Below are 19,873 nucleotides of genomic sequence, written 5' to 3' on the forward strand. Positions count from 1 at the left end.
CTCTCCTCAGGGACAGCCCAGGCCATGGCAGAGCCCATCCCACCCCTCTGCTGGTCCTGTGCTCTCCTCAGGGACAGCCCAGGCCATGGCAGAGCTCACTGCCTCTGAGAGCTGCACGTTTCCCCTGCCTGCTCCTGCGTGACATTATCGATCAGAGGAGCTCTGCTGAGAGCCTGCATCCCCTCAGTGTCCCTGGGCATGGCATGGGGCAGAAAATGCTAATTATGTCATTTGATACACTCGTTAATATAGGACCAGTGAATTTACCTGAGACTGATTTAACCCTTCCTTGAGGATGTTCCTTCCAGGAGGCTGAGCAGGACCAAGGGCAGAGGAGCCTCTCTGTTCCCCTGGCTGTTTTCAGTGGCCATAGCAATAGCTGGTGCTGGACAAGAGGCTGCATTTTAAAGTATTTAAAATACTTGAACCTTGTAATTTGTCTGTGGGACAAGCACTGTCCCAGCTTGGCCAGAGCCCCTCTTGGCCATTCAAAGAAAAAGGAATGACACCTCAGGTGCCTGAAGTGGCCCAGGTGTGTGTCCCAGCAGGGAGGAGCAGAGCAGTGCTGTGCTCACAGGAGCATCTCGGTGTTCCCCCGGCAGGAGGGGGAGATGTGCAGAGAAGCCTTTGCAGAGCCTTTCCTGCTGTCAGCTCCCATCTCCCACCAAGGCTCTGGCTCTGCCTGCTCCGCTCCTTCGGGCCCATCCATCACTGCCCCTCGCTCTGAACCTTCCCAAACATCACTGAGAGCAAACAGGACTGCTCCAGACAGTGAAAATGAGCCCAACAAACTCCTCTCATCACAGCCTTGCACCCCAAGGTGCTCTATTGATATTGTTGAATGTGTGGTGTGAGTCAGCCCTGTCCAGTCACGGCTGGTGCTGGGGGGAGGCTGGCTCACCTCTCCTGAACTGCTTCTCTCCGTCAGTTTAGTGCAGCCCAGGCATCTCCAGATGAGTTGGAACTGGCTATTCCAGCCTAGTGCACAAAAACATGAACTTTCAGGGCTAAAGCTGCAGTGACTGGTGTTCCTTTCCTCGCCCTCAGCGTTACTGCCACTCAAAATGCAATCAGCCAGGTCGAGAGAGCCTTTGCCTTGCTGTCCTTGGAATTTCCAGGCCCTCACAGCTTAAGAGATCACTCAGTGCTGGTGTGGTTTTCTGTAAAGTGCAAGTGACCCTCATTTCCACATCCCTCCTTCCCCTTAATTGCTTCATTCTCTCCCAACCCCTCGGCCTGTTAAACCCAGTGGTTTTCTCTGCACATCACAGGCTGATCCTCTTCTTGAAAAGATTCAGTTGAATTCTTTTTGCTGCTTTTGTATTGCAGATTTATGCAAAATTTATAAACAAAAAAGTCCTAAGCAGAAATCTCATTTTTTAATTCTAAAAATATTCAGAACAAGACTTGTGGAACATCAGGAATAATGATTCAATGATTCAATCCAGATAGATTTCAACAGTAGGAAGAAAAAAAAAAGAACTTCTTGAGAATGGCAGATTGAGAAATGACTACATTACATGTGAAATAAAAGAGTGTGTTAAACTTCCTAACTTATTAGACTTCCTGCCACAGAGCTATTAAATGGGGTGCAGAGGCAGGGAGCCGGAATCAAAGCCCTGCTCTGGAATGAAGGCACCAGGGATGTGCCCATGGCTGTCCCCATGTTCCCTCGTGCTGGTGGAGCTGGGGGTGAACCCCCCTGAGCACACAGGGGAGCCCAGGTGAGGCTGTTCCATGGAAGAGACAGAAATTCAGGTTTTACCTCCTGGTTCCAGCCTGGGTTTCAGCAAAGGAACCTCAGGAGTGTCCAGGGCCAGGCTGGGACAGTGGGAAGTGTCCCTGGGCTTTGAGGTCCTTTCAGACCAAACCACTCTGGGGATCTCTGACCTTCACAGGACCTGGGCAGAGCAGGAACACTTGGGAAAGAAAAGAGCCTTTGGGGATTGCAGGATTTTTGCCCTTATGGCAAATTTATCCTTGGGGCAGTACTTGATGCTTGAGGAGATCCAGGCAGGCCCCCGGTGCAGTCTCCAGAGGATTGCATTGATTTCGTGCCCATCTGCACCTTTCAGGGCTTTAGCACCTTTTGGAATCTGGCAGGAGGATTCTACCACAGCTCATTTTGGCAGGGCTTTCTCTCGAGATGTGGGGCCAAATCCTCAGCTAAGATAAATCACTGACACAAGGAGCACTGTGCTGATTTGCACCAGTCACAGAGTTTAAATTAAAATTTAATTGAAAACTTAAGCTGTCATTAATTTTCAATGAATGGCTTTTGCAAGAATGCAGCCAGATCTCCACCAATTCAGTCTCCTGCCCCGGTCTCCAACAAAGGAAGAAAGAAATGCTGATTACCACAGCCATGCCTGGTGTGTTTTGATCCTCTGCCTTTACCTTTCCCTTCAGCACTGTCTGCCAGCACAGCCCGTGTGATCCTTTGTATCAGGAGATCAGTTATTTCCATGCAAATCTCCTCACTTATCCTCACCCTCTCCTACAGAGTAATTGACTTTCTGGGGCCCGGGCTGTATCGTGGCTTCCCCAGCTGGGGATTCTATTATGTTTCATCTTCCATGAAGTGTTGCCCTAGAAATGCAAGCAAAAAGCAGGAATTTACAAGATAAGGGGTGTGTGTGTGTGTGTGTGTGCATTCATCTGCAGGGCCACACACACAAATAGGGATGGATCCACCAGGATATTGGTTTAAACAGGATAATAAATTAATTTTGCCTTAAGCATAAAGATTATAGAATATCCTGAGCTGAAAGGACCCGCAAGGATCATCCAGTCCAGCTCCTGACCCTGCACAGGACACCTGAAAGTGTGTCAGCTTTTCTCAGTGCCTGGGAGCACTGTCCAAGCACCCCTGGAGCTGGGGCAGCCTCGGTGCCCATCCCTGCTCCTCCTGCAGCCGAGCCACACGAGCACGGGGAGAGCAGCATGACTGATGTGACGAGTGATCTGATTTCCCGACCCTTAATCCCAAATTAAAACCCTTGTGGGAAGATTTCGGTCTGTGGTAGTGTGGAGCCACAGGCTGGAGCAGAGCCCAGCTGGGAATGAAGTGACTCCCATTAGCAGGGGACAGTGTCCCTCGTTAGGCAGCACCACTGCTCCTGCAAATGAGGAAAAATCCTTCAGACAGGACCTGGAGAGGCACAGCCACGGCTCCAGACCTCAGGAGGCTGCAGAGAACTCCTAAGTGTGGGGCAGTATTAATTCTGCAGCTTGGCTGTGAACTTCAGTTCCCTGTCTGTGCCTTGTGCTCGGAAATGCCAGAGGGAGGGTAACCTTTCACGAGTGTCAGGAGCCTCAGAGCTCGGCTCTGCTCCCCTTCAGGAGAGCAAATGGCAGCAGGATGAGGGCAGGGGAAAGAGCAAACCTCCCGTGCTGAGCTGGGTGCTGCTGCGTTGATTTCCAGCAGGAATGGTTTGTCTGACTGTACTGTGAACTAAACCTTGCCCTTCCTCCCACAGACATCTCCATCTCTCTGTTTTCACTCCTTCATTACTATTCCCACATTCCCTGCCCTCATTTCCTCCCAGGCTCATCCCTGGGCAGCGCTCCTGTCCCCTCTGTACATCAGAACTGTTTGAGCTGTTCTACCCCAGCATATTCCAGGCAGTTCCTAAAGGCTTTGTGAGGTTTGGGCTGTCTGTAGTGCACAGAAACCATCGTCACCCAGTCGATGGCTGTCAGGATTCAGGGCTGGGGGCTGGAGCCTTTCAGAGTAGCTTTATTGCAAACAAGCTTTGTAATAATTCCAAACTCACTCTGGCTGCCTCTACACCTGGAAAATGTGGAAATACTGCAGATCAGCGCAGCCCGTGGAGTTCTTTGTCCCCGCGGTGATGGGAGGTGTCTGGTACCCGATGTGGGATGGGCAGAGCCGCCAGGGCCGGTGTCACCCTGCCTCACACCAAACACACACCGACCAGACATGAGCACAGCCTCGCACAGTGATGTGTCACAACTGCTTTGGAACGCTTCCCTTGCCTTCATTTTCCTGTGCTGACAGCCAAGATCGGGCCCTTGGACTGACAGCAGCACTCGGGAGCCAGAGGCTGATGTGGCTTGAGCAGCTCCTTGTTCCACCTCGGCCCCGGCTGCAGCAGCGAGCCCGGAGCCCGCACCCCCATCCCACCCCCAGCGAGCTGTGTCACTCCTGCAGTGCCTGCTCCTGTCCCCTGCTCACTCTGCTCCTTCCAAACCATCCATTGCCACCGGGGCCCCGAGCGGGATCCTCAGCAGGGGCAAACCCTGCTGCAGTGCCTACCTAAGAGAGGGAAAATGGCTTTCCCTCAATCATCCCAGCGGGAATGAGCTCTGTGTGGACTGCCACTCACTTCCCTGGGACCTGAGACATTCCAGTGCAATGTNGCCACTCACTTCCCTGGGACCTGAGACATTCCAGTGCAATGTTTGGGGGCCACTCACTTCCCTGGGACCTGAGACATTCCAGTGCAATGTTTGGAGGCCACTCACTTCCCTGGGACCTGAGACATTCCAGTGCAATGTTTGGAGGTGGGATGATGGACGTGGGAAGCTGCTTTGAATGCAGGGACAGATTAGGACCTAGTAAATGCCTATTTCTAAATGCCCATTTCTCAAACAAAAGCAACACCAATAGAGGAAAGACAGGAGATGAGGAAAGCTCTGGGTGCTGCGCTGGTGCTTGGCACAGGGGGAAGTTTGGTGTGGAGCATTTGCTGGGTGCACAGGATCACCCTGTGAGAGCTTCAGGGCAAGGACCGGCTCTAGGAAATGCCATTTCCCAGGGGAAAAGGGGGATCTGAGCTAACCCCCTGCACAGAGGGGAATCCGGGGAGAGGCAGGAGCAGTCTCAGCATTCCCGAGCCTGTGCAGCTCCCCCAGGCACCACCTGCAGCCCCCAGAGCATCCCTGGGGTGCCCAGGAACGCCCTGTGCCACCGCACTCAGCTCACTTCTGCTCCCTTACACCCACGGAGGCGTTTCAGCTGGATTTCCAGTGATTCTGTCACTTTTAACAAACAGCTGAAACAAACAGCACGTGCCAGGCGCTCCCGCAGTCGGCACATCTGAACATCGGGCAGTGTTAATAAGGGGAAATGTTTATTCTCAGGTCCCAGGCTGCTGGGACAGCTCTCCTGGAGGGATCCGAGGGCTCCTGCAGCCCTGGCTGGAGCTCTCAGACGCTTTTCCCTTTCCCCAGATCCAGTGGATTTCAGGATAAAGGTAGTTCTGTGTTTCCCATGGCCTCGGCACAGCCTGGTGTTCCTGCAGGCTGCAGTGCTGGGGATGGGCTGTGGTGTGAAGTCAAAGCATTGGTTTCTACCTGGTTTGGAACTTTGAAAACACTTTCCTCATTTGGCAATTTTAGGCAGAAATGGATTGAGCAGTTGGGAGAAACAAAGAAAACCAGCAAATAAAACAGACAGGGATTTGAGAGGAACATTTGTCCTTCCTGCCTGCTCCAAGAGGTGGTTGGCTCTTCCCAAGGTCCCAACCCAGATAATTCCCGGTGCCTGCACTGGCAGAGCTCTCCCAGCATTATCTGTGGTTGTAAAGGAGCAGGAGCTGCTGGAGGTGCCCCGAGGGTCCCAAGGGTGGGAGCACCCATCACCCATCACTGTAAGGGTTCCACTGCCAGTGCTCATTAACATCACTGCTCCCCTCTCCCCAGGCACCAAACTCCTGCACAAACAATGGGATTGTATTTCAATTGCTTTAAAACCATTTGAGATTATCCATTTTCTTGCTTGTCTGCAAAGTTTTCCTGGTTTGAGGAAGTTCTCTGGTTGGTCCCAGTTTCCCAGCTGGCAGAGGATGGGCAAGGGGTGATGGCAATGATCATTGCTTGGCCAAAAAGCCTTCCAAGGGGGAGGAACAAAGGATGAAAACAGGGGAGGATGGAAGCTGAAGAAGCTGTTGTTCTCTGTGTGTTTGTGAGAGGAAAAGAGAGAACTGATTTTTCCAGCAGGTAGGGGTAGGAGAAAAAAAAATTCAAATTTATCAAAAAATTAAATATTCATAGGACATTATTCATCAAGATTCATCTTGCCAAGTGGGTGAAATGAGGCAAGGGAAGAAATTAGCTTGCTTGAGAGTGTCAAAGTGATTATGTGATTAAATTGCAATTTATAATTTCTCCTTCAAAAGTGTTACTCCTTGATTTGTATTTCTGCCCCCTGTCTGTTTTCCCAAGCCTCCCTTTCTGTGTGTGAGCAGGGAACAGACAGGGCTGGTGTGAAAGCAAAGCCTCAGACACCTTCTGTCCTCCCCCCAGACCCACAGCTTTATTTCCTCATCCCACGGGCTCCTCTCAGCCTGCTGGGCTCTGTAATCCAGCCTCTCCTGTGAGGAGATTTGGTGCAGAAAACCGTGTTTTGGTGCTTGTTTCTGTAATCCCCCGGTGCTGGGGAGGCTGCAGCTTGGCTCCAGCACATCCCAGATGTGCTCGGTACAGGCACCAAAAGCAGGAAATAAACCTGTTCTGATATTTTACTCTCATTTAAGAACTCAGCCTCTCACTGGTGTTGCAGTCCCTACCCTAGAAAAGGGAGCAATCTCTGTTTTGCTGCCCAATAAAGATTTACTGGCACACGCTGGCTGTTAGGAAAAAACAAAACTCTATTAATTCCTGGTTTGTTTATGAACAGCACAAGGCTTGCACAGGTTAATTAGTTGAAGCAGGGTTTTCTTCAAGTGAATGAGCAGGCACAGGGTTTATGGCTGTGCCACCCAGTTTATTTGTTCACTTTCTGTTCTTTGTGGAAATACACTTACACAACGATAAATAAAATCAGCCACGACAAGGTTTATGTCTTCAGCAAACATTTGAGCCCTGCCAGGCAGTAATCCACAGAACACTTGGAGTTCTCAGCCTGCAGGAGCTGGGCTTGTCTCCAGAGATGTCTGGGGACACGGGGACAGGGCTCAGCTGCAGCCACGAGGGGTGGGAGACAGGAGAATTGTCAGTTTTCCTTGATTTGTATTTCAAATGGGAAATGACGGTGTTGGGTGGGCTGCAGAACCACCACAGGTTGGAAGGGACCTCTGGACACCACCCAGTCCCAGCCCATGGCCAGGTTCCCTGGAGCAGGGGACACAGGAACTCGTCCAGGTGGGTTTGGGATGTCTCCAGAGAGGACAGGATGTCTCCTGACGTCTCTCAGGCTGGAGAGGAGGGGCAGCTGCTGGAAGCCAACAAGTAAATCCCATAAAGGAAAGGTTTGGGCTGATGGAACACTGGAGTGGCACTGAACTCAAGGAAAACTCAGCCCCATTAAACTGCTTTAAATCCGTTTACACATCATTATAATTACCTGGCACTGGCAAGCCATGGCTCGGAGGTTGTGGGCCAGGCACAGCAGGAGACACGATTGTCTCACAAACCTGATGGGCCACATTGATCAGTGCAGGGTGAGGAGCAGGCTGTGAACAGCCCATTTTCTTTATTTGTCTCATTGTTAGGGGTGTGTTTCAGCCTGGAATTGACACTGAGTTATGGGCACACGGAGGGTTTTCTGTCACTGTCACATAACCCAGCTCAGCGTTTGCATCCCCTCCCCTGTGACCAGAACCCAGAAAGTGAAGCTGGCCCCAGCTTTGAATCTCCCTGCAGGGAGGAAGGAGCTGATGGGAAGCACAGGAGCTGATGGGGTGAGCTGAAGGCAGTTTGGGAGTTAGGCAGTGGCACTTTGGAACGCCAATGTGTGACATTGTGTTCATTAATTATTTGTGTAATGGGAGCCCTTTGCTGCCCCAGACAGCACCAGGGGCAGTGTGGGGTGTGAGGGGTCCCTGCCCAGAGGATCCCACAGCCCCAGGGGAGGGGGAGCCTCGGGGTTACCCCTGGGGCAGCCCCGGTACATTGTTCTTTATTGAATCCCAGGGTTTGGTGAGGGGAGCAGCCTCCAGGATGCTCAGGATCCTCACCTGCTCCCGAGGGTCATGCCCAGAAATGCCACTTGCACAAAACAGTAGAAATGAGGCAGTAGGAAATTAAATATGCTTATTAGAGCTAAAAATAGCAGTTCTGTTCTTTGGTGATGCATGAAAAAAAGCCCCTTGTACCAGAAAAATACTTTGGGTCCCTGCCAGGGAACAGATGCGAGGAACCTCTCGCAGCCTCGCTGGCAGAGCTGGTGCTGCCTCCAAACCTGGGGCCTCCTGTTCTCAGCAGCAGATGGAGGCAGCCCTTTCTGCCCACCGAGGAGAGGGCAGGCTGGGCTGGGCTGGGCTGTCCAGTGTGGCACGTGTGAGGAGTCCCGAGTTAAACAGGAATTCTGGCACTCACAGAGCCATTCATCTCTGTGGATCGGGCACTGAGGATGGAGGATCCCTCGGCAGGGTGACAAGGGTGACAAGGGTGACAAGGGTGACAAGGGTGGGTTTGCAGGGTGACAAGGGTGACAAGGGTGGGTTTGCAGGGTGACAAGGGTGACAAGGGTGGGTTTGCAGGGTGACAAGGGTGGGTTCACAGGGTGACAAGGGTGGGTTCCTCACTGACCTGGCAGCAGGAAAGCTCTGCTGACCTGGGAGAATTCCCTGTCCTAGAGCAAGGCACGAGCCAGTGCCTCCCAGAGTCTGGGGGTGGGTGTGTGGATCCTTCTGTGGGCAGAGACAATCCCCGAGCAGGGTCTGAATCTGCTGTCTGAGAGCTCCTTTTTGGCATTAATTGCCACTGGCAATGCCTTTGTTCTTGCACTGCCAGCACTGCCATCCTGGCACCTGACATGGGGAAACTGAGGCAGGCAGGGATGACACATCTGTGCCCTCCAAAGAGCCACAGAGCCCGTGTTATCCCGGTTCCCAACCCAATAATTTAATGTGCATTGCTCCTACAGACCAGGCTTGCTCAGACTGGCTACCAAGCTGCTCCTGTCCCAGCCCTGCTTTCCCTGGGCTGCAGCTGCAGCCCCGGAATGTTCCGGGCACAAGGAGCAATGCTGCACCCCTGTGGGAGCCGGGAGCCTTGGACAGCAGAGCTGCGAGGATGTACACGAGCTCTCCCTCACCTGCATCAGCCCTGCTCAACTGAAGAGGGGGAGAAAAGGCAGTCCTGGATGAGCAATTCTTATCCAGTGATGCCATTCCCCGAGGGACGGAGAAAACTGAGTTTCTGCAGCTTGCAGGGATCCTGGAATTGTGTTTTGGGGATAACAAGCTGTTATCATTGTCACTTCCTGCAAGCAGGTTAATCCTCTAAACATGAAATACATTTCATCTAGAAGTAGGTATATTTATTTGATCATACAAGGGGTGGAAAAATTAAACGAGAGCCCCATGCAAACAGGAAATTATGTAAATGACACTGATCAAGTTCATGGTTGCTGTTTCAACTCCCGTTGCCTGAATGCAAATTCTAAAGTAATCTGCTAAATGTGAGCAAGCCTGACACTCATGAGAGCACCAGGCCAGCTCCCCTCTGTGCCGTGGGGGCTCCTCACGTGGGCACTTGGGTCCTTGCAGGACATTTTGGGGTTCATTCAGCACCCCCACATCCTCAATAGCCTTTCCTCTTGCTGAGTACACTGAATTTTGGAGACATAAAGTCAAGCCTGGGCATTACCTTGGCCCATGCCGTGGTGTGGGGGTGCAGGGGATGGTGCATTTCTGTTTTCCACTTCTTTTACACCTTGGTCTGGCCAGAACAGTATTAATGCTGCAGAGAAAGAGCCCAGCACAGCAAATGAGGTAGCAACAAACTCCTGCTCCTTCTCAGAGCACTCAATCACTGTCGGGAAAGTCATCACCAGCCCAGCAGCTCCCAGAGTGCTTTTTCCAGGGAAATTGCTAAACAGCTTCAGCAGAGAAAGCAACATTTCTTCCCCCTATTTAATATTAATTAATATTAAATTAATAATAATTTAATATTAATATTTTAGGTACTGCCAATGCCACGTGCTGAGAAGCAAAGGCTGTAGGATCCATGGAGGGGCTCCCAGCAAAGGAACATCACCGATGTGAAATGCCAATGGATGAATAAATGGTCATGGAGAGAAAAGGAAATCTCCTGAAGAGAAAGTCTGGGCTGGTTCCTGGGCTGGGTCTGTGGCAGGACTGGGTGAGGAAAGCTGGGACAAACCAACCCTTCCTGGGTTCATGACCAGTTGGTTCAGCTCCAGAATGGCTCGAGTGGGGCTGGAGAGGTGACCCCAGCATGGCCATTTCCAACCCCACCCATCCTGTGCTTCTCTGACTGCAGGCAGCATCCTGAGCGCTCCTTCTATCTAAATATGACACATAAATGTATATGATATGCACATATAAAGATAAAAAGGCAAATTTAATTTTCTCTCAGCAGGCATTTCCATTTGTCAAAATATCAACAAAATTTCTTCTAGTTTTTTCATAGACAAAATTAGTTACTAGATTGAAGTAGCACCAAAGCAGTCATTTGCAAATAACAAAGAATCAGCTTCCCAAATGAGAAATCTCCCTCTTGTGTCATAAAAAACACTTTTCTGTATTACTTTTGGAGAAGTGATGGCTGTTAAATCTTACATAATGTAACACAAGCCTTCCTGAAGTGCTGAGAAAGCCAATTCAGATGGTGCTTCAGTGCCAAGGAATGGAAGGGAAACACTCAGCAATTGAAATTACAAATTGCCTGATTGGAAAAAGGGTTTTCCCAAATCCTTTGAACTGGAGCTGCTGGAACACTCCCTCTGCAGCACTTGACAGAGTCTCTGGAAGGAAGGGCTGTGAGAAGCCAGAGCCTGGTCTCCAGCACTCAGAGTCCCTTTCCTGCTGAGCCTTTTCCCGCAGGATGGGAGCGGCTGCAGGAGCTCCTGGGGGTTTTGTGCTTCCCTCACTTCCAGTCCTGGGCAAGGGCAGCTCTGCTTTCCCTCCAGGGGCCGGGATCCAGGACTGGCCCTGGGCCACCAACAGCAGGGAAAGGACTTTGTGGGGCTGAGCAGGGGCTCCCGCTCCCTTGGGTATCACTGTGTTCCCAAGAGAGGGAATTTACTCAAGGGATTGTGCTGAAAGAATCCCACCCTTCTTTTGCACACTCGTTTTGGAAGACTGAGGGGTTTTTTTCTTATATACCATATATTTTTATGAAATGTTTTATTCCCATTTCCCTTTGGTATAATTGGATTTTTCTCAGCAAGCAACAAAATAAAAAAGGAATTTAGAGCATCTTTTCAGCATTCACTGGTTTAAAAGCAAACAATATCCCAACACTTAAAATCAAGAGTGCATTTTGAAAAGCAAGACAAGGCAGTAACTTCGACTTTAAAAAGCACTACAAGTTTTATGAAGCTATTTTACACGGCTCCAGAGTTTCAGAAGGGAAGGAAAAAACACTCAGTCAAACCCAGAATATGTTTTTATAGCCACAAATTTTCTAAAATGAGACTATAGATCTTGTGTTAATAGGGGGAGCCTTCAGAAATACACACCCACATGCCAGCACAAACAACACACAGCTCTAGAGATGGATGTCATACAATATTTAAAAAGAAAAAATACATAATTCCCAGGGAGGCAGGGCTGGCTCTTTTCCCAGATGGATTCTCATTCCGACAGCATCAAGAACATGACAGATGTGCTTCTTCCTAATTGTTTGTGTTTATGGCTTATCTCTCTTGCATGTGATACTTCAGGAGAAATCCCTCTCTTACCACTTTGCTCCCTCCTGGGAATTCCCTGGGGTTGATGCTCAGCAGGACACGAGCCTGCCCAGTGAGGGGACCCATCCTGGTTCCTCCTTTGGCCTCCCTGAGACCTCCTGCTCCATCCCGCAGGACCTGCAGCCCCACCAGCCCCTCGCTCTTCCCTGGACTCCTGCCACAGCTTCCATTCGAGACAAGAGAGCCAGAACCTCCTCTGTGTGCAGGTACCGGAGCCATCTGCACCTGCCCTGTCCTCGGCACGTCTCTGTGCTTTCCTTCCACCAGAAACCCACCCTGCACACTCTCAGGGTGCCTGATATTTCTGCCTGTATCTGAGACACCTGGCAATCACAGAATCACAGACTGGCCTGGACTGCAAGGGCCACCAAAGCTCATCTCTTTCCACCCCCTGCCACGGGCAGGGGCACTTTCCACATCCCAGGCTGCTCCCAGCCCTGTCCAACCTGGCCTTGAACATTTCCAGGGATGCAGGGGCAGCCACAGCTGCTCTGGGCAGCCTGTGCCGGTACCTCTAGTGAATGTTAAAACATGAAAAGTATAAAGTGACCAAACAGGCTGGAGAGAGAGGTCTTCCAGACCCAGAAAGTCTCCTTCTTCTCCTCTGCAGATGATTTATCACCCCCTCAATTGCAGACCAGGGGGCAACTGAATATATTCGTTAATAGACTTTTTCTGTATGGACTCAGCTATGAAACTTTTTTTTTTCTCTCAATTGCACTAATTTTCAAGGCTGCAGCTGTTTATTTGCCACCCCTGAGACCACCTAGGAGGTTTAGGATTCTTAGTCCCTTCAGATATTTGCTCTGGGTTCATCGAGTGTCCTCACCAAGCCCCAGAACAGAGAAGCTTTTGGTGCCAGATGTTCCCTGATGTAACTCATGCATCCATGACCTTTCCAGGCTCAATTCATCACTCGTCAATCAGCCTCACGCAGAGCTCTTTCTGCACAAAGGTCTCCTTTCTCCTGCGTTTCCAGGAGTGGGACTGGGCAGCATCAGGAATGTTTGCAGCAAGCAGATGATGCCGCCGATGGTCCGAGCCAGCCTGGAAATGCAAGGAAATACAACCCCTCCCTTGCTATTTCGAGATGTGAACGTTTCGGGCGTGTTTTGTGGAACAAAAACTCCCGAGGCTCTGAGCAGCGGCGCTGCGGACGCGCGGGGGCGCGACAGCCCCGCCGACGGTACCGGAGCGGCGGCCGCGGGACCGCGGGGCACGGCTGGGCACGGCTGGGAACAGCTGGGAACAGCTGGGAACCGCTGGACACACCGCTGGGCACGGCTGGGAACAGCTGGGAACCGCTGGGCACAGCTGGACACAGCTGGGAACAGCTGGACACGGCTGGGAACGGCTGGGCACGGCTGGGAACGGCTGGGCACGGCTGGGCACGGCTGGGAACATCTGGACACCGCTGGGCACAGCTGGACACAGCTGGCAGCACCGCTGCCTCAGACTGCACACCATGACGGAGCCCTTCCAGCCAAGGCACGAGTGCAGGTGGTGAGGACGCTCCGTGTGTTCTGGGAACGGGAATGATGGATGTGAGAGCGGGTGCTCACCCCTGCTGACCGTCCCCCCTCGGTGTGGATCTCTGTCCCTCCACCCTTGTCCCCCTAAAGCCCATTTTTTCCAGAAGCTGACAAGCTGTGCCAGCTCGCAGATCCCTGGCAGGCTGCACGTCCTGCGCTCAGGATGTGGTGAGTTAAGTCAGCTTTTTCCCCCCAACTTCCTCCATCTGTGGCACTCCACGAGCCCCCTTCCCCTTTTCTGCAGCCGCAGACAGTGAGAGCTCAGAGTGAGACAGCCCCGTGCCAACATCCTCCTCCTCCTCCCTGACATTCCCGGCCTTCTTGGAGCATCCCCCTCCTCTTGCTCCCTCTCCAGCCCATCCCTGCTCTGCCAAGGGCTTCAGCCCCAGGTCCGAGGGGTGAAAATGGTGTGTAGGAAGCAAAGACAAGGTTGGGATATGAGCTGACACCATTTTTCATGTGCATCATTAAGGGATGTCTGCCCTAAAATTTTATTTCAAGGATTAAAGAAGAGACAATGGGTGAAAAGCAGAGACAGGGGAAGCACAAGGTAATCACAATTAACCCAGGGGCCGAGCAACAGGGGCTGTGCAAAAATCAGCGTTTGGGTTTATTTCCTGCTGTGGGCTGAGGAGAGAGCGCTGAACGTGCAGGAGAGGGCTGCTGGGGTGAGTGAACGCTGCCCGTGGTGCCTCAGCCATGGGCTCACACACGGGACACTGCTGAGGGCAGCAGGTTTTTGTTTACCCAGCACTCTGCTAAGCCAGCGGGACAGAGCAATGGGAACGAGCCCTTTCTGTGGAGAACGTGGCTGATCGTTCTGCCTCTGAGCTTTCCATGAGATGTGCTTGGCATTGCTGACTCGCAGATCTGGAGAGCTGCAAACAGTTTAATGGCTTTTCCCACTGTTGGGAGCTGCACCAGAGGAGGTTTGGTTTGAACATTAGGAAGAAATTCTCCCCAGAAATGGTGATTACCCATTGGAATGGGCTGCCCAGGGAGCTGCTGGTCGCTGTCCCTGGGGAGTTTAAGGAAAGACTGGACATGGCACTCGGTGCTCTGCTCTGGTTCACAGTGTTCAGTCACAGCCTGGACTCGATGGTCTCAGAGGTCTTTTCCAGCCCAACTGATTTTGTGGTTGTGTGTGTGTGTGACAGCAGGATCACACAGAGCTGCAGCACAGGGCCTGTGACACATGACACGAAACCATCAGTGTCACTGCAGAGAGGTCTCAGATGGTGACAGTGACACGATGTCACTTTACACAGCAACAATGCCACCTCTGACCATCAGGGTCTCACGTCTAGTACGTTCAGAAGATGGTTTTGTCTACACAGGGCTGTCTGAGTGTTATTTCCCAGCCTTGAGAAGCACTGGAAGTTTTGCAGAGCCTCTGGTGACAAAGACTCAGAGTCCATGAGGGAAAAAACTTCCATGCCCCAGACTCCTCCAGCCCGGCCCTGGCACCGGGACCGGGACCGGGACCGGGACCGGGATCGGGACCGGGACCGGGACAGAGGCAGGGGCCGGGGGCGGCGGCCGGGGCGGTTCCTCGGCCCCGCCCCGCCGGAAGTGACGCACCAATCACCGCCGCCCGATCGCTCTGCCGCGAACAAAAGGGATTTTCACCGCGGCCCCGCCCCCCGCACCTCCTCATTGGCTGTGTCCGCCCCAGCCCCGCCNGAAAAGGAAAAGGAAAAGGAAAAGGAAAAGGAAAAGGAAAAGGAAAAGGAAAAGGAAAAGGAAAAGGAAAAGGAAAAGGAAAAGGAAAAGGAAAGATAAAGGAAAAGGAGAGAACAAAATAAACTCTGGATCAAGCCAGTCAGTTACAATCATATTTCATTAGAGATCTGAGCTAAATTCTAAGAATATTCTGCTTTGATCTCCTCTCTTGTCCATGTTACCCTGCCTAAAAACTTCATAGGTAGGAACAAATACAAGTTATGCCTGATCAAAAAATACAGGCCATGAGTTTACATGATTAGAAGCCACTTGGGTGAGCTTATTTGACACTTGGTTGGGAAAAGAGAAAATACTTGTTTTTCTCAGCTTTTTTTCTGTTATTTACAACTTGGAGCAGCTGGAAAGTATGTTTAACACAATCAACTACAACTCTACAATTTAACAATTAAATTATAATACCAGCTTCCACTTGTGAAAATGTGATTTTAAAGTCCTCTGAGATAAAACATGAAAATGAATCAGTAGACGGCTACAATTAATATTTTAGGCCCCAATGCAAAAATACCTTTTTTTTTATTTTAACTAGGAGTTTCATGAAATGAAGACTTAGAAACAAAATAAAATTCAGTTATCTCAGCACTGTTAACACAAAGTGTCAGCTTAGAGCAGACATGGCCAAATTCATAAAAACTTCACATTTTGTCTCATGTCATTTACTCCACAGAGGCCTGGACCATTGTTTCAGCAGCTCTTAATAGTGTAACTTCCCTGGTCTGCAGTTTAAAAAGGATAACTTAAAAAGAACATGTGTTTCTTTTAATTCTTCCAGGACTTTAAAACAACCGCAGGGACTTTGCTCTTGGTACAGAGACCAAGCACAGAACACTTTAGCTCCAAAGGGAGATGTGTCAGAAAGTTGTGAGAACACCAGGATATCATGGAAATCGTTCTGTGACCTTCACAACAGTGGAGACAAGTAACAGCTACTGCAATTAAGAAGTCCAGCGGAAGCAAAGTGACAGAAGTCAAACTGTGTATCCCTTTTGATCTCTGTAAAGTCCTGATGCAGAGATAGTAAGAATGTAGACCAAATTCTGTCACTGTGATGTTGAGTTTCAGGAGAAATTCACAATATACGTACCTGCAAGGTAATAAAGACTTCGTGTCACAGTGCCAGCATCAGCTCTGACTTAAAGGTAACTATTTGTCATTATCTTCTGTGTGATGCATTATGAAAATGATGTTTTCATGAAAAAGTATTTGTACATTGATAAGTCTCTGCATCTCTGTTTTTTTTTTAGTTGTACTCTAAATGAATATTAAGGGTATAATAAAATAATATGCAAATTATGCTTTGTTAAAAATTGTGACTTAGAAAAACTCAGACAAGTCAGAAGAACATAAAAAAAAATATGAAAGAGATGCAAATTCCAAGCAGCTATTTCAACATCTACCTAAGAAATGATTTTCACTTATTCTGATAATTAGGGGCTTTTTAATTGCTAAAAAGTTTAGCTGAAACTTTTCCTTTTTTCCCCAGTTCTATTTAAACTGAATCCTGGAATCACTTTCTCTCATGGGTTTTTTTTCCTTTAACCAAATTTTTGATGTTTTCTCTACTCCAAATCTTGGATTTTTTTTTATCACATGCAAATAATCAAATCTATCTAGAAGCATTAGTCCTATTTACTATCCACATGATGAATGGAAAGCTAGGCTCTCTCTAAACCACTCAGTTGTGACTGTTACTCAGTTATGTATCAAATCTAATATCTCTACTACTATCTCAGCCTAACCCTGAGATCCCAGAGCTCAGGGTCTCTGCAGGTAGTGCCTGAATTGTAGTTGTAGAGCTGCCACGGATGATAACCTAGAGTCTTGTTCTGAAAAAACAGATTTCACCAGTGCTGATCCAGAATTTAATGGCCGGGGGGGGGAGGCCGGGGGGCGTTACCGGGCTCTGCCCGGTGCAGCCGGGCCCGGTGGAGCCGGGTGTTGCTCCCCGCGGGCTCCGCTGCGCCGTTTCCCTTTGTTCGGCGCGGTTGTTTCGGGCCGGAGCCGCCGGCCGTGTCCCGGGCTGACCCGCCGTGCTCGGCCCTGCCGGGTGCCAGCAGGGGCGAGGCTGAAGGTCAGAGCAGCCAGCGATGCTTTCCCTTCTCTCTCAAGGAGCTCCCGTTGCTGCACAGGGGCTTCAAGGACCCCCACAAAATCCATGCTCAGAATTTTGCTAATTTGTTTTCTTCTGAGCATTACTTCAAAGACTAATGGGGTGAAGATGTTTTGGGTTTTTTTGTGGGTAATGCCTTTTCTTCTTTAGGGCTGAGATACAAAGGTGAAGGAGATATAAACACTTCTGATTTTAACCTAGTTCTCCGCAGTTCTGCTGCAGTGCCAGGTTGCATTGTGGATACACAATTATTAAGTGTATGTTGGCTGTTTTTCATTCCATAAACATGTGTAATTAGTGAAACAACTCAAACACCACCCGATACACGCAGAAACAGCTTTGGGAACTCGTCTGTCAGGACTTCTCAAACTGGTCATTTAGGTTCTCCCGTGATTGCGATTGCACGACTGCCCGTGCTGGCTCCTGGAAAATACCAGTTCCTCTTCAGGATCACAGGAAAGAAAATTGGGCTGATTCAGGATTATTGTCATAGGGCCATTGTTGCACTGGTGTAGGTTTAGGAAATACCCTCTTGCAGAGGAAGAAGGAACAGCAAGCTTTGTTCCTCATGATGGTTTTAAAAAAAGTAGAAGAGTTTTGAGCCAGGGGCTTGCAGAGGATCTTGGAGCTTGACAAGCTGCGCTCCCCATGCCTCGGGCTGTGCCTTCAGCTCCTCTTTGGCTCCTGCCCCTGACTCCAAGGCTGGCTGCAGTGGGTGGGTGAGGTTCTCCTGTGCTGGCAGCATTCTTTCAGTCGCTTTGTGCCCCTGTGAGTGTGACCAGTGAAATGGAACCTGGCATGGTTTCATAACCCTCACGCCCTGATTGAGGGTGTGGAGGAGCTGCCATGGGCTACAAGCTTATCTCTTGTGTTCCTCAAGTGGCACATGCCACAGATAACTCCCCCTGGTCTGCGGGCTGCATGGTTCTACGTACACTTAAACTGCTCTTGATGGTTATTTCCAGTTAAATACTGCGAAATAACTTCCTTAGGAAAGTTTCATCTCCTTGGGGTGTGGGTATGGGTCTGCTGAGGATACTCCAGTCCTTAGCTGGAAGCTCACCTTTAAGCAAGCAGAAAGTGATTTTCTTTGTTTATGCTCTAAACTCTGGCTTATTGTCCAAAAATGGTGGTGTATCTCAGACTTGGGGAAAATATTTATACCATCAGACTAAACAACAGGGTCTTTGTGGTTTGTGATCTGTGTGAGTGTGCTCAGTGTATTGCCCTGGATGTAAAAGGGGTAAAGTGCCCTGGGAATTGCTGGATCTTGTTTATGTCTCTTGGTTAAAGGTTTGGAAACAGGGTCAGGTTCCTCAGCAGAAGAGCCCAGATCCCTTTGGTAGAATGGGACTGTTTGCAAGGGGGAGAACTGGGTAATTTAATAGAGTTGCTGTGATCTTTTAATAAAAAGTGGGCTGAGGGAAGGCATAGGGATGTGTGGCTTGGAAACAGCCCTGGAAAGGTCAGCTCAGGAGCCTGGAGGGCTGGGAATGGATTTGGATTGAGATTTGGATAGGGGGAAAGGAGATCAAATACATGCTTATTGGCTCTTTGATCCAGAGATGCTTCTTATTCCTGTAAAATAATAACATCAAATGAATTTGGCTTCTTTTTCCTCCCAGTTTTCATCTCCCAAGTGCAGAGTGGCCCTTAAAGGGAATGCTTGGGATTGTTATCTGTTCAGCATAACACACATCTGCCTGGGGTGCTCGAAAAGTTCCCTGCAGATCTCTGGGGAATACATTTGGGTGGCTTTTTTGGAGCAGTGACTTTGTTTCATCTGCTCCCAGTCTGTTCCCTCAGCAGTGTGGAGTAACTGGTGCAAACAAAGCAGGGAGAGATCTTCTCTTGCAGCAGGTTGCCCATGAGGAAGGTAAATCTGTACCTTTAATGTTACCTCTTGTTGTTGGATAAATGATTGCTGTGCAAACTGGCTCCTGCTCTTTATTTCTCTCAAGTATTTTTACGTGTGTATTTTAGGACAGGCCTTGTTTGTGTTATTAAGCACATTAAAGACCACAGAGGCGTGGTAAAAATAGCATGGATTATTCCTATAACACTGGGAAGTACGAGTCACAATGGGAGTAGTTAGAATATAGAGTAGAAATTATTGCTGCCCTGACTAATAGCTTTAAAATCCCAAACTGCAGCTGGTAGCTGTCCTTGCTACCAGACTGAGCTGTTTGGTAGCTCCTGGGGAGATGCAGCTGCACATTTCCACATCATCTCATTTTAAGGGAAAAGCATGGATGCAGTCATGTTGAAAGTCCACATTCAACACTTACTGTCCTGGGGTAACAGAAATGTATGATGCACTTTGTTCTAAGATCTCCAAGGAAGCTTCTCCTTTTTCATTCCTGTTTATAATCTGTGACTTGCTGAGTATCTGGCAATAAAAGTTGATATTGGTTCAGTCTTAAAACCTGTGAATTTAGTGTGAGCAAGGACTGAGATGGTTTTGAAATCAGGCTGTGCATCTCCTAAGCAGATGTTTGGATATTCCAGTGATAAAGACTGCCCAAGGAAATGCTGCAGCTTTGACAAAAGCACCAGCACAAACGTGGTAAATATCAAAGACTAGAACCAGGCTTTGTCTTTTCTCACTCTGCGTGGCTGTTTCTTTATGTTTTAGCATTTCTTTGCTGCTTCTTATGCCCTCTCTTCCCATTTTTCTCAGATGACCAGGTTGTAGGTGACACTCCTTCCACGTGGGCTCAGCTGTCCAGGCTCCCCATGGTGACAGAACCCTCCAGCTGTGTCTGGGCTGAGGGAGGTGGTCAGGCTCTCACCTGGACATTCTGTCAAGGTCCATTGACTGACCTGAAGTGATCAGTGCTGGAGAGTGACCAGCACTGTCCTGGC

This window comes from Parus major, chromosome 26 (genome assembly GCF_001522545.3).
Source record: "Parus major isolate Abel chromosome 26, Parus_major1.1, whole genome shotgun sequence".
NCBI classification, from domain to species: Eukaryota; Metazoa; Chordata; class Aves; order Passeriformes; family Paridae; genus Parus; species Parus major.